Below are 15,821 nucleotides of genomic sequence, written 5' to 3' on the forward strand. Positions count from 1 at the left end.
TTTCAGCTCACTATGATTGTGACCCACCATTGTTTTCGTGATCCTTTGTTCAAGCAGTTTCTTAGAGGGCAAAGAATATAAGACCCCACGTAGAGCTCCTACTCCTGATTGGGCTCTCACTTTTGTGTTGGAAAACTTACTCTATTAACCTTTTGAGCCTGCGGCTACTGCTGAATTGAAATACTTGTCATGGAAGACTGCTTTTCTGTTGGCTATTACTTCTGCAAGAAGGGTGTCTGAGTTGCAGGCCCTTATGGCAGTAGAGGCCTTAAGATTTTCCATAAGGAAAGGGTATCATTACGAACTAATCCTTCCAATATGCCTAAGGTAGTATCTAGTGTGGCTTTATCCCAAACTATTCATCTGCCTACTTCTTATGCAGACCCCCAAAATAAAGGGAAAAGATTTTGCACACTTTAGATGTACACAGGCAATTGCGTTATTATTTAAGCAGGACTAAGGATTTTAGGTAGTCTCAGCAGTTGTTTGTTTCTTTTGCTTTGAGTTCAGAGGGCAAGCCTGTGTCAAAACAAACTATTTCTAGGTGGATTGGGTTTTGCATTGCATTTTGTTATTCCCATCATGGCAAGGAGATTCCAGCGGGATTAGGCCTCATTCCACTAGGGCTACTGCCACTTCAACAGCATTTCTAAGGGGTGGTAACTAAGGATATTTTGGAGGCAGCTACTTGGAGTTCAGTGCATACTTTCTCTAAGCATTATCACCTTCCTATTTACTCTAAGTCTAGGGCTGGTTTTGCCACTGCTGTTTTGCAAGGCATGTTGTCAGCTCCTACTTCTTTATGATTTGCCAGCCTCGCTTACCTCTGCTTTGGGATTCTACCCAATAGTAAGGACTGCAGCAATGTGGAACGAAGAACATAGTACAGTTTTGTACCTACCATAAATGTAGATGTTCGAGGATCCACATTGCTGCAGTCCAATTCTACTCCTCCCTCCTTCCCCTCTGTGTTTAGGGGTGGTTGTGTGGGTGAGGTTATATGTTACTATTTTTATATATATTGTACATAATTTTGGTGCAGGTATTTTGGGCCTTGTCTTTTTAGGGTCTTCTGACATCTGGGGCAAGAAAAGACTGAGGATATGACGTCGGTCATGCGCATTAGTACCCTGACGTACTGCCGCCAGTCTAAGGCCCCCTGTCCGACGTCAGCCATATACTCTGGTATTCGGGCCGACTGGACAGCGGACTACCCAATAGTAAGGACTGCAGCAATGTGGATCCTCGAACATCTACATTTATGGTAGGTACAAAACTGTACTTTTCCGGGATCCAAGGTGGATCCCCCCTTGTGGATTGGGATAACGGTAGCTCTGCGCCACTCAGTGGGCACGAAACCTGAGGTGAGGCTATGATTAAACATGACACTTAGGTGAGGTGCCAGTTCATATTGTAGTTCATGTAGTACACAGCCCGGGATGTCATCTGGTCCCATGGATGCTGTATTCTTGGCTTTAGAGAGTGCGTTTTGTACCTGTGTGGTCGTTATTACTGGAATTTGGCAATCTTCTGGTATTGAGATGGTCCATTTAGGGGGTGAGAGGGGGGTGAAGTTGGCACTGAATCGATCTGCCAGGATATTGGCAATATCCTTTGGATCAGTATATTTATTGCCATTCTGTTTTAGCTCAGAGCAGATCTGAGCATTGCCATTTAGATTCTTGACATAGTTATAGAATGCTTTGTGGTTGTCTTTGGAATCTTTGGCAATTTTATTTTCATAACTAGCTTTGGAGGATTTTATGAGGCATCTCCGTTTCTTACTGAGGCTAGTAAGGGAGTTTTTTGCATCCTAAGATTTTCCTCTTTTCTGCAAAAGTTTCTTCCTTTTGTTGTAAAGTTTGTTTATGGCAGGGGACCACCAGATTGGCTTCCTTTTTTTGGATGAGAGCATTTTGGTTCTATTTGGGATGGCACAATTCATGCATGAGTGGATGTGCTCTTACAGTGCCTTAGTGTAGGATTCAGCAGTTGAACTTTCAGTTCCCGTCTGCATGGTTGTCATGAAGTTTGTCACTTCTGACTTGAGTAGCATGAAGTTGGCTTTAGAGAAGTTTTTATGGTGGTTTCTTTACTGGGGGGTGGGGTGGGATGTGGATGTTAAGGGTGATTAGCTTATGGTCAGACCTGACTAACGAGGGGGTGACCATAGGTATGGAGCATTGATTTGCCATGTTGGTAATGACCAGGTCTAGGATATTGGAGCCCCTGGTGGGACTATGGATTAGTTGATCCAGGGCATTGGAATTTATGAATTCCAAGAACCGTTGCGCAAAGGTGTTAGGACATGAGTAGTTTTCCCAGTTAATGGCAGGGTAGTTAAAATCACCCAGTATTAGGGCGTTTGGTTCTATCTTAATATTTTCCAGTATGTTTAAAAAGGTGTAGTGAGAATCTTGGGGTATGATAGGGGATCTGTAGCAAGCTACAATTTGGATTGCAGTCTTACCTAGTGTTAGTTGCACTTGGAGAATTTCAGACACATTGTGTTGGCCAACTAGCCTGGTGGTGTGAATGTCCTTGGTGAATATTGACACTCCTCCACCTTTAGTGTTTCGGTCCTGGTTTGGTGGCCGAAAAGTGTGGTAAGAGTTGTAGCCTGGTATTGCAGGGGTGCTCTCTGGAGCCTTGAACCAGGTCTCAGTTACTGCACAGATATCGATGTTCTCCATTTTTAGGAGTGCCTCGAGAGAGTGCATTTTGAGGCTTAGACTTCTAGCATTGAGTAGCATTACCTTCAGATTTTGCATGCTTGTACCTGTTACGGTGGTGGTTTTGTCCTTTGAAGTTTGCCTAAAAAGGCACTATAGGGGTGGCAAGAGCCTTAGCCAGTAACCTGAATCCCAGGGCGACAGGTGCAGACCATCTCTGGCAAAGCATCATGGTCTGTCAATCATGTCATCCCAGGCAGACAGATACTGGATCCCCTTTGAATGACACCATAAGCTTAGCCAATTGTTGAAGTCAATCATTTTATCCTTATATTGTGGTATCATTCTGGGCGAAGGCAGGATGCTACTCAGGGCTAGGGTCATACCTGCCTGGGCCACATGATCCGAGAGCTCTTCCATGTCTCTTCATGTAGTCCAGGAGGTACGCCTCAAGTCATTCAGTCCAACATGGACAATGACAGAGTCATATTTGTACTTGTTGTGGAGTGACTTGAGTGCATGCGTTATGTGGCAAATCCTGGTGCCAGGCAGCTGACTGTAATTTTCTCCTTATTCAACCTGGTGAGAGGGACATCAGTGTGCCGGACTGTAGAGTCACCTATGACTAAAGTGTTAGGTACATTGTCTTGCCTTAGGGGCTGTTGCTGGGTGGCACACTGGTGTTGTGAACTATGTGACACATTGGTTGTGATTGGTGTTTGTTTATGCTTCAGCTTCAGAGGTCTTTGTTGCTTGGGCAGATTACAGTTAAGGGCCTCTGCATATGTGGATTTGGTGTTGCTATATGTGGGTGTTGGTGGTGCGGGTTTAGAAGGGCTATGTATTGCTTGAGGTGTAGTGTGGGTGTTAACCTTCTCCTCTTGACTGTTTAGCACAATCTTGGGTGGAGAGAGCTTTGCTTCCATTTTGGCTATGTAAGTGCATCTCTCACAGGTTGTAGTGTTGGGTGGTAGGAGGAGAGGGTTGTCTGTGTACATGAGGCAATTGCTGCATTGCCCCAATATGCCCAGATTCACCAGGTGGACAGGAGAAATCACCGAAAGCTGACCCTTGGACATGCCTGGTTTGGGGCTTTTTTTTTTCTTTGTAAAGTACAGGAGCTGTTTCCTTAGCAAGGTACTTTGCAATTATAGGCTGTTTAGTGCCTACTATTAATTTCTCCTTATTAACAAGGAGAGTTCAGTGTTTGTATGAGTTTAAGGCTTCCTAGTGCTTTCCAGCAAGTATTAAAAAAAGTGCTAGTCACAGGGATGCTTAAAGGTAAGATTGAAAAAAATGCACTCTGCAGTGTGCACTACAGAAGTTAGATGTGAAAGTAGGTAACTTGAGTTTTACCTATTTAAAAAGTTAAGGTTTAGTGGAGAGTTACTATTTTTAAAACAGCAAGCTGGATTGAAAGGGGTGGTCACTTTTGTAATTTGGTACTATGAAATACTGTAGGATGGCCAATAAATTTAAATAATTGAAGGGGTGGGATTTCAAAAATGATGATTTTGTGATTACTCACATAAGCCAGTGAAAGTAGAGAGAAATGAGGTATATGGTCAGATTAACATAAGTTTTTGCCCTATATTCCCTTTTCTTCCTTATACAGGGATAGTTTTTCCTCCCTTCCGGCCTTAAGCCTTCCTTCCATTAATTTTCTGTCAGGGAGTGTGTCTGTGTTTTTCAGTTTCCCCCTTTTTTCATTAGATAACTGTGTGACTGGTGTGTGTCTGTGTGTGTTTTGGCATACTATGTGAAGGTCTCAGCCTTCAAGAAGTGTGACTCGTGCTGTCAGAAAATGTCTCTGACAGACGGTCACACTTCTTGTGTGTACTGCCTGGGGCCTTTACACCTGCAGGACTCCTGTGCTATTTGTCACTCCTTTAGCCAGAGAGTCCTGCAGGAACGTAGAAACAAGCTAATTCTGCGTGGCTTGTTGAAGCCAGAGGGTTCACCGACAAAGACTGGGTCGGCAAAGCCCTCTAAGCCACCTAAAGCCCAGGCTGTGGTTCTTAAGCCTCTGGCGGTGGCTCCGACTCCTTCGGAGTCGAGATCGGCTCCGGCTGGAGCTGATCTTTCCACATCGGAAGTAGTGGTATCGGTGCCGTCTGGCTCCGATACACTGGTACCTATGTCTATGTCGACTCTGGCCAGAGCCGACATCTCTTTGACCAGCGCTGGAGCCGATAAGCTGTCGGCTCCATCTGGAACCGAAGGGTCTTCGGCTCCGATGGCTCCTTCCAAGAAGAGATCTCGATCTACTTCCCTGGAGTCGATTCGCTCGGCTCCGGGATCTCCTCTACTTTCGGAGCGGAGCCATCGGAGCCGATATTCTAGGTCTTCCAGGCTGTCAGACCATGACTTGGAGAGGGTGGTAAGTAGACTGTTGAAGTCACAGGCACTGGCCCAAATGCTCCATAGCCCGTCTCAGCAGATGACTGCTATTTCTCATCCCCCTGAAATTCCTCCTCCGACTCTCCTTCAGAGTTCGGAGCCGGAGCTTCTCGGAACGGTGACCGTGGGTGCGTCCCCTGTCGGCTCAGTCGTCTTCGACTCCGATTTCCTCTATGAGACCTTCCTTGGAGGGATCCGGTCGTCGGGTCTCCCTTGTCGGCTCCAAGGGGGTGAGTGGCATTGGACCCTTGTCCGACCCCGCTCTCCCTCTTGGAGCTTCGGCATTGGTGAGCTCGGCTCCGACATCGGCCTCGGAGCCTTCTCTTTCGGTGGGACCGGGGATTCCTGTCTCTTCGGAGTGGGAGTCTTCTGGCCTCCCTGGGAGGGGAGCCTTCGAGGTGATGAGGAGTGTTCTAGCCCCGGAGCTGAGTCAACGGTCTATTCCATTAGCTCCTCCCTCTTCGGTGCCTGTTGATGTCTCTTGCCATTCTCTTGCTCCCGGACCCAGAGATCCATCGCCCCAGGTTTCCCCATTGGGAATAACTTCGTCTTCCAAGGTTTCTCCTGATCCTGCCGGAGAACCCCCGCGTAAGAGGACGTGCAAGAGGAAGCACACAGACTCCCCCGAGTCTACGACATCAGATATCGACTTAGATGAGTCGGAGGGTTCCCCAAGGTCCCCCTCTGAGGATGTCTCCTTTTCAGACATCCTGGAACTCCTTAAGCAGAGGGGGAACTGGCCTTCCATTAACCCTTCCGAGGATGAGTCGGTATACCTGGAGGCTTTTAGATCTCGACCCTCCACCTCCTGGGTGTCTCTGCCTTTCGACCCGCTCATGCAAGTGGTGGCTCGGAAGGCGTGGGCGGCCCCGGATTCTGTGGAACCAGTCCCCAGGAGGCCTTCTAAATTCATCACGGCCCCCGCAGACAAACAGTTTCTTACCAAGGGTTTCCCTGTTGATGCCATGGTGGTGGCGGCTGCCACTAAGAAGGAACTTGCTGATCCTTCTGTACCTGTCCATCCTCCTAACAAGAACTCTAGGACCATGGATAGGTACGGTAAGCGGATGTTTTCTTCAGCAACCTTTGCTATGCGCTCGCTGAACTATCTCTGTCACTTTACCAGGCTTCAGAGAGACATTCTCAAGGAACTAGGTGAGGTGGTTCAGGATCCGTCAGCTGCTGGGGCTCAAGAAAAGATTGCCTCACAGCTAGGAATCCTAAATTCTATAACTAACTCCTCCATGTGGCTCATTTATTATGCAGCCGATGGAGCGAGTAGAGTCGCAGGCACAGGAGTGGCACTTAGGCGTCAGGCCTGGCTGTGGCTTTGTAATTTCGCAGATCCCTTTAAGGCGTCCTTCACTAATACTCCCTTTGATGGTTCGGCTTTGTTCGGGCCTCAGGTGAAGGACACATTGACCAGGTGTGAGCAAGACGGCAAGACTCTTTCTGCCATAGGAGTCCATTTCTCTACCCCTTCAAGACCCTATCCAAAAGGTCAGAAGGGGGTGAAAATGTGGTTTCGTAAATCTCAGGGAGTCACGCCGGATACACGTGGTCAGTTTACCCCCAGAGGCAGGGGGGGTAATAACAAGACGCCCTAGGGGCAGAGGGGGTCCGCAGAATCAGGGTAGCAGGGAGCCTCTCTCTGATAAACCCTTCCAGCATCCCTGAGGGGTTGCCCGACTGTCCACCCTTGGAGGCAGTCGGGGGAAGATTGTCGCTGTACCCAATAGCCTGGCGTTCCCTCTCTCAAGACAAATGGGTACAGTCGATCATATCCGAGGGCTACAATATCCCTTTCGAGAGATATCCCATTCCTCATCAATCCCTTCCAGACGTTTCACCCAGTCTAAGGGAATTGACAAAGCTGGAGGTATCAAAGCTCCTAGCAAAAAGAGCCATCCAACTAGTGCCAGCAGACTAAGTAGGATCCGGCATCTACTCAAGATTCTTTTTGGTCCCCAAAAGGACGGGAGATTGGAGACCAATTTTAGACCTCAGCAGGCTAAACAAGTCTGTCAAGAAGGCAAGATTCCGGATGGTCAAGCTTCAGTCCATTCTACCCGTTTTGGGCAAGGACAACTGGATGTGCTCAATAGACCTTCAGGATGCGTACTATCACATAAAAATTCACAGGCGCTCCAGAAGGTTTCTCCGCTTTCGGCCGGGGACCAGTCATTTTCAATTCAGAGCCCTGCCCTTTGGCCTCACTACAGCCCCCAGAGTGTTTACCAAATGTATGGCAGTGGTCACGGCTCATCTGAGACGTCAAGGATTCCAGGTGTTTCCGTACCTAGACGACTGTCTCCTCTCTGCCACCACCAGGCATCAACTTCTCAAGGCCAGAGACTACACTCTTCACACCTGCAACCAATTGGGGATTTCTGTAAACTTCGAAAAATCTTCTCTGTCGCCTTGCCAATCTATTACCTTTATAGGCGCAGAATTAGACACTGTCAGTATGTCAGCGAGACTCACAAACCAAAGAATTCTGGACATCCAAAAGTATGTTCGGATCATATTACTCAGCAAGAAGATCAGGGCCAGATTTGTCCTGAAGGTACTAGGTCTTATGGCTGCGGCCATCGTATTACTGCCGTTAGCCCGCTTCCACATGCGTCTTCTGCAGTGGATGTTGTTCACCCAGTGGTCATTCCAGCAGCTCCCCATGCGACATGAGATTCTCGTGACGCAATCGTGCAAGAGTCATCTAACCTGGTGGATGTCTTCTCCGCAACTCCATCAGGGCCGACTGTTTGTTCCCCCAGTCCCGGTTGCCACAGTCACTTCGGATGCCTCTCTGATCGGGTGAGGGGGGCAGGATGGTCCATGGGACTTGGCAACCCATAGAATACCATCTGCACATAAATGTCCTAGAGATGAGAGCAGTACTTTTAACGTTGCAAGCCCTCAGCGACTTTCTTCCTTTAGGGACTATTGCAGTTCAGACGGACAACATGTCCGTAGTCTGGTATATCAACAAACAGGGCGGGACCAGGTCCTATCCACTGTGTTGAGAAGCTCTCAGACTTTGGCAATGGGCAATCTCCTCTCATCGGTTTCTGATAGCAACGCATCTCCCCGGGAAATCCAACCTCTTAGCGGACAGGCTGAGCAGAGCTATTCTCATGCCACACGAGTGGTCTCTCAAACAATCGGTAGTGGACGGGATTTTTCAGAAGTGGGGTGTCCCTTGCTGCGACCTTTTTGCTACACCCCAAAACAGCAAATGCCCAGACTTCTTCACCCTCTTTCCTCTACCCGGCCATCCCCCGAGAGACACTCTAACCCAGGATTGGCCGCGGGAACTTCTTTATGCCTTTCCTCCATTCCCACTGATACCTCAAGTAATTCAGAAAGCTACCGTATTGAGAGCCAAGTTGATTCTCATTGCCCCTTACTGGCCTCGACAAATTTGGTTTCCGTCCCTACATCATCATCTCTTGGTGAATCCTTGGCATCTGGACCCAGTTCCAGATCTTTTGACCTACCAGTCTGGTCAACTGCACCAGTCCATTCCTTCCCTCAACCTCACTGCTTGGTTGCTCCACTTCCTTCCTTAGCCAGGCTTCCTATGATCTCTGACCCTGTTAGAGAGATCATAGTAGCTTCTCTAAAGTCCTCTACCAGAAGGATTTATGCTAGTAAATGGCAATGTTTTTCCTTCTGGGCAAAGTCTAGAGACATAGATCCCTTTACTGCTCCAGTGCATTCAGTCTTGGACTTCTTAGCTGAGATTTTTCAATCGGGTTCTTCTCCCTCTACAGTTAAGGTCCAATTGGCAGCAATCTCAAATTTTCATGTTGGCTTAGTGGATCAAAACATTATGTCTCACAAGCTTTGCAAAGCTTTTCTGAGAGGGATATTTCTCCTAAAACCTCCAATCAAAGATCCCCCTCCGCAATGGGATTTGAATTTAATGCTGGCATCCTTGATACTACCCCCCTTTGAACCGGCTGCTACATGCTCATTAAAACTTCTTTCCTGGAAGACAATTTTTCTGGTTGCTGTTACTTCAGCCAGGAGGGTGTCTGAACTTCAGGCTCTCTGTGTCCGTTCCCCATACTTGGTTTTCCACAAAGATAGGGTATCTTTAAGAACTAATCCATCTTTTTTGCCCAAAGTCGCTTCCCAGACGAATATTAACCAATCTATTGATTTGCCAGTTTTTTTCCCTAATTATTCTAACAAAGCTGAACAAAAACTTCATTGTTTGGATGTCCATCGTCAACTCAAATATTACTTGGACAGAACTAAACAATTCAGAAAATCTGATCAACTGTTTCTTTCTTATGCAGAAAACAGAAAAGGTCTTCCAGTCTCCAAGGTGACCTTATCCAGATGGCTGTCTTCTGTCATTTCTTATGTTTATCTTCTTAGAGGCAAGCAACTGTCCTCGAAACCAAAAGCACATTCTACTAGGAGCCTAGCCACTTCCTCAGCATTTCATGATAGGCTACCTATTGACACCATTTGTGCAGCAGCCACTTGGGCCACTCCTCACACCTTTGTCTCTCATTACAAATTGGACTTGGCCTCCAGAGACAGGGCTAGGTTTGGTTCCACAGTTCTTAAGAGTCTGTTCCATTGAGCCACCCAGGATAGAGGTGCTAGGGACGCGGTCCCATCCAGCAAGAATGAAGGCGAGTTTGACAACTTAACATTTAGAAGTTATATACCTACCATAACATTCCATGTTAGTTGTCTTCTCTCGCCTTCTTTCTTGCGTCCCTCCCTCCTTCCCCCTAGCCTGGACAGACCTTGAAGTTGTACTCTTCTATGGGTATGGTTCACTCTTTCCATGGGCTCCCAGTAGGAGTGTCACTACTCTTAGTGGTTATTGGCCTTGTTTCTTTCCACATTTAGTTTCTCTTCTTCCTTTATGGGAAGAAGGTTTCTGGCAGGGTTTTTTCATAGCTACCAAACGAGATCTGGGGTAGTCACGCCTTGCATCATGGGATATGGGGTTGCCTCGAACTGGTAAAATTAGCTCTCGAGCTTAGCAAGTGCCGAGTCGGAGCCGAGGATCGGCTCCGAACCCATCCAGCAAGAAAGAAGGCGAGAGAAGACAACTAACATGGAACATTATGGTAGGTACATAACTTCTAAATCCTTTTGGCAAATACTACAGTACACCAGATGCTGCATATTCCCCAGTAAACACAGGGGATGTCACCACACTATCAGCACAGCCGAACAGGGCTAGTTGGCCAGTAATGCCAATAGTGCGCTCTGCTACTGGGTCTATTACCATTGTCAGAGTACAGATAGGTATGTTTTGGTAACCCACAACTGCCACGTGTGGTTGTGTCACGCATTATGACCTTGTGTGGGTCTTTGTGCATAACAATGCATGCCATTGCCTAAACCAGCAATGGCATTGCACACATGATGTATGTGTGTGACACATACACATAAATACCTGTGACCTGCAGTAGTTACCTTGTCTGACACATGCCTCGAGTGGATAAATGGTATTTGCAATGCATAACAATATGACTTTGTCTTACTGTGCATGGGCCGCACGTGGTATGTGTCTATACAGTGTGGGTGTATATGGTAAAATACCTACAGCAGGGGATACACATCTGGTCTGGGCCATATAGTCTACATGTAGTCGATGTACAGGTGCTGCATGTTCCCACCTGTTGTGGGAGTGGTAACATGTCATTCCACTGCAATTCAGTGACCACATGCTGGGAACCCTTTAACTAGTGTGTTGTAGCTACAGTAATGCTCACGCACAATGTTTGGCTGGATGCAGTCCAGCCAAATGAAGACACTTCTTGAGACTGTCATATTGCCAGTGTTGTTATGGAGGATAGGTGGTTTTCCTGTGTATGGGAGGATTGTGTGTGCCAGGCTATGAACCAGACGGCAGTCCGACACACTGTTAGCTGCACATGAATAGGCCCTGATGCTTTGTGCTGTGCCAACAACCTGGAGGTGTGTGTATCTGTGGTGCTCTGGGATACCACCCCCCTGTCCATGTGTGTTACATGTGTAGGGGACGACAGGCATGGTATGAGGCATAACCTGGCAGTGATGGGTTGCACCTATGAGCCATGAATCAGGACTCTGGTACTGCACAGACATTGCAGTTCACCGTGCTGAGGACAGTGTCCAGTGCATGCATCTTGCGGTGTACACTGCTGGTGTTGTGTAGCAGCACTGTTAGTGTCCTAACCTGTGTGATGCCCGCGGAGGTGGCTATGTAATCCGTGTCCTGCAGCATAAGGCAGTATGTGTGTATCAAGGAGCTTCGCCAATATACATTGGGCCATGGGTGTCACATGCAAGCTGCCCCTTGCACATCATTGTGGCTTCCCTAGCATGTAAGCACACGTTTGACAGCCAGCGGATACCCTATGAATGACATTGAAGACTGAGCAGAATGTAGACCTACAACACCCTTCCTACATATAGTGGTAGCATACCTGGTGAGGGTATGTTGGCAACCAAGATCAGGCTCATACTGGCCCGTGCCACATGCTGAGAGATCCCTTCTATGTTCCCTATCATGTAGTCCAGGGAGGTATGTCTCAGGTCATCCATAGTGGCATGGTCAATGACGGAGTCATATGTGTTCATGCCTCTGACCTGTATGCATGTGTTTTGTGGTGGACCATAGTGCCCCTGAGGCATATCACTGTGACCTTCACCATATACAGCCTGTTGAGCTGGACCCCACTGCAGCGCCCAAGACAAGTACCTGACACATCTGTAGCAGGTGTGTTGTGTAGCCCTACAGGCTGTGAGTGTGTGGCACACGGGATGTGTGTGCCATGTGTGGCATGTGCTCTGTTCCGACGTAACATATGCCTGTGTGCCAGCTGTGGAGGTGTGTGATGCTCAGGCAGGATGCTATTCTGAGTCCCCACGTATGCCCCAGTGTGTTCAGCTTGCTGTCAGCGCGTATCTATGTCTGCCTTGTATTGTAGTCACTGTAGTATGACATGCCACCTGACAGGGTATGGCATTACTGGGTTCAGAGAGCTCAGTCCCCAGATTGGCTATGTGGTGGCATCCCACACATGTGTTGTACGTTCCTGGCCAAGGGTGATGGTTGACTGCATACATGTGGCAGCTGTGACATTGCCACATGACTCACCTAAACCACAACTGGACCATAGAGGTGATTCACAGGTTACCTTTGCACATGCTACCCTAGTAGTGCGATTGCCATGGTGAGTACCAACACATAGGGCCAATGGGGAACAACATACTGAAGGTGTGTATGTGTGGGTGTACTGCTACTGTTTCATAGCACTGGCATATATGACTGCACACGTAGGTAAATGCCAGGTAAGACATGTGCAATGTGTCACAGGCAACGTACATGCGAACAGGACGGACAGTGACGTTCTGTCATGTGTAAACTTGACATACGTATCGTACGCTATGCAGATGTCACTAGGAGTCCACAGAAGCACTGTAACTCTGCATTGCAGGTGGAAGCAGTGTTCCAGGGAACCCCAAGCGAACATGCATGCAAACAAAGCTACAGTAAGCAGGGATGGAAGTAGTTCATTATACAACAAAGAAGGGGTAACACTAACAGTAGGTAACAGGGCAAATATGTAGGCACTATCAACATATACCCAGGAATGCACAGCGCAGATGCCCATGGTAGAACTGATATTATGTCATAGTTAATTGTGATTTGGATTACATTGGTACTGCACACGTATCAACATGCGCAAACATCCACATTGCATAGTCGTTCTGGGCAACTTGACACCATTACTGTACATGTCCATCATTGCATATCACTACTTGCATTAGCTTCCCCCCTGTGCTACCCATGTATGTGGCTATCTGTTGACATCCTTACCACCGGCATGCAATAATGTGCAGCTGTTACACTTTGGTACGTACTATGGGTGCAGATAATTCAGGGCAGTCATACGGTTACTGCATCAGGCATGCTGGGATATAGACACAGTCATATCAGCACACTGTACTGTTACCAACATGATACTACTAATACACTTCTATGTAGTCACCCTGTGCATCAGCAACGTGTTTACCTGTTCCCGCAATGATGTTGGAGATTGCAGGAGGTGGCACAGTGTCATCATATGCACAGGGTGTGAATTAGGTATGCCTGAGTCTGCCACTGATACCACCAATTGACATGTGTGTGTATGTGTGTTGGTGAGGGACAGCAGTACAGGGTAGGGCACTGTTGGTGCAGTGTGTGCGTGTATGTGGTAGCCCTAGGTGTTAACATTTCGCATGTGTGTATGCACGCACACAGTTCCACCTCATGGCTGCCATATACAGGGGTTTGTGGACAGCCACAGACTGCACCTGGCAGGTCATACAGATCAATGTCTGTGGGCAAGGACACGTTACCTGTGCCTGGCAGGGGTGCTACGGACCGTATCCAGTACTAAGCCAGACTGGGTACTGTCATCAGAAGCGAGAGTGTGTTGACTGGATACAGGTCCCTGTTGGGACTGTCTAGAGCCACGTGCACGTGGTCTCCTGGGGTGTTCCGATGACAGCAAGACCCAGCATTGCTGGGGCTGCTGCTGGCACTATGGGGGTGTGCGCGGGCCTGTTGTCGTCCGCGCCGTCTGCCAGCTGCTGCTGTTGCTGGTATACGGCCACGTCGACACCGCAACCACCCACCATTGCCCTGGCTCATGGACATTTGGTTGTGGAACTGCTGTAATATGTCCCCACAACGTCTGTCTATGACATCGGTGAAATTACGGATAGCATCTGTGATGTCACGCATACTGTCAGTCATGGCTGTGCGACATGCTCTCAGCTCCCTCAGACCCTGTCTGGTGTACCTTTCCATACGCGACTGTGCCTGCATGACAGCCCGAAACATAGCTGAGGTTGACAGACCTCTTTGGGCACGTCTGCCAGAGGCAGTACGCCCACAGCTGCTCCCACGAGAACCCATGGGCAACTGTCTGTGCGGTACCATCGCAGGACCCTGCCCATGGCTGCTGTGTGGGGAAGCATGTGCCACAGATACCACTTTACCCTGGTCAATGCCCACTGTATCCTGTCCCTCACCTAGGGACAATGGTGACAAAGGATGTACTGGCAGGATGACTGTGCGCAATGATGGGGTTGACAGCTGTGTACTGTCAATTGGCTGACCAATGGCGGACCCTGACACACCTTCCTGTACCATTACACAGATATCATCATTACCAGTACCTGTGGCACCAGATTCAGGTTCCCTGCTGCAGGACACCAGACCAGCACCAGAACCTGTGGGAGGAAGACAGGAAACACAGTTTACAGTGTCCACACAATGTTACCAGTGATGCACTTATGCACACATGGACACAGGCACACATGCAGACATGCACACGTGGACACATGCACACAGGCACACATGCACACATGGACACATGGACACGTGCACACATGGACACATGCACATGTGGACACATGGGCACGTGGACACATGGACACATGCACACGTGGACACATGCACACATGGGCGTGTGGACACATGCACACGTGGACACATGGGCACATGGACACAGGCACACAGGCACATGTGGACACAGGCACACGTGGACACATGGACACGTGGACACGTGGACACGTGGACACATGCACACATGCACACATGGGCGTGTGGACACATGCACACGTGGACACATGGGCACATGGACACAGGCACACAGGCACACGTGGACACAGGCACACGTGGACACAGGCACACATGCACACCCCGCAGTATACACACAGAGCACTACTGAGTTACACTAGTATTACTAGCACTATCAGGACTATTATAGGTATTGTTAAACACACTCACCAGCATGGATGGCCTGCCTTGCTGTAACCCCGGAGGGACCTGCAGAAATGAGGAGATTAATGTCAGTGGGCACAACTGTGCCATTGATACTGCATCTGATACAGTGCAATAGTACACCAGTTGCCTTTCACACGTCAGCTGCTGATATTGCCAATATCACACATGCACAATTACATACTATGTTGACAGCTACATACCACGGACACACCTTACACATGCATAAACTAACAGTGTACAGAACAGTCAAGTGTACATATGGCATATTACCTGTATGCTCCATGTCGTGCTGCTGTGTGGATCCAGCCTCCATCATGATGCAGGTGTATTGCTGTTGCTGTTCTGGGGCTGGAGCCACAACACTTAGGAGTAGCCCCTCCAGTCTGGTGAGGGGGGGATGTGTGGCCACCCCACCTCTTGTGGCAACCTGTTGCCTGTGGATATCCGACGCACGCTGATGGACATTTCTGATTAAATCACTGCAGTGATGTCGTACCTGCTCATATGTCCTATTATGCGTGCCAATGTCATTTACCCTACTGACAAGGTCTTGCCACAGTGCAGCCCTCTCCTGCTGATTCTGGCTGGTGCGGGAAAACAGTATGTCATACTCCCGCACCAGGCTCTGGTGTATCTCCTCATCTTCCGCTGCAGAGTAGGCGGGATTACGCTGACGCGCCATCTCCCTGGAAGAGAACACAAACAGGATATCAGCAGACTATGTCAGCAGTATATGGCACACATACTATACATGATACTCAAGTGTAGTGATATACTACTACTCCCATATGTTAATTTAATATGACAAGGCAAAATTCAACAAGCAGTTTTTAACACAGATAAGCGCTTTCGGGCTCTGCCCTTCTTCAGATGAAATAAAAACAATCTTAGTCACATTTAAATACCTAATTCAAAACAGTTTCCAACCAATCAAAATTTATACTGCACCC

Source organism: Protopterus annectens, chromosome 10.part0 (assembly GCF_019279795.1).
Source record: "Protopterus annectens isolate FY-2018-M chromosome 10.part0, PAN1.0, whole genome shotgun sequence".
In the NCBI taxonomy this organism is placed as follows: domain Eukaryota; kingdom Metazoa; phylum Chordata; order Ceratodontiformes; family Protopteridae; genus Protopterus; species Protopterus annectens.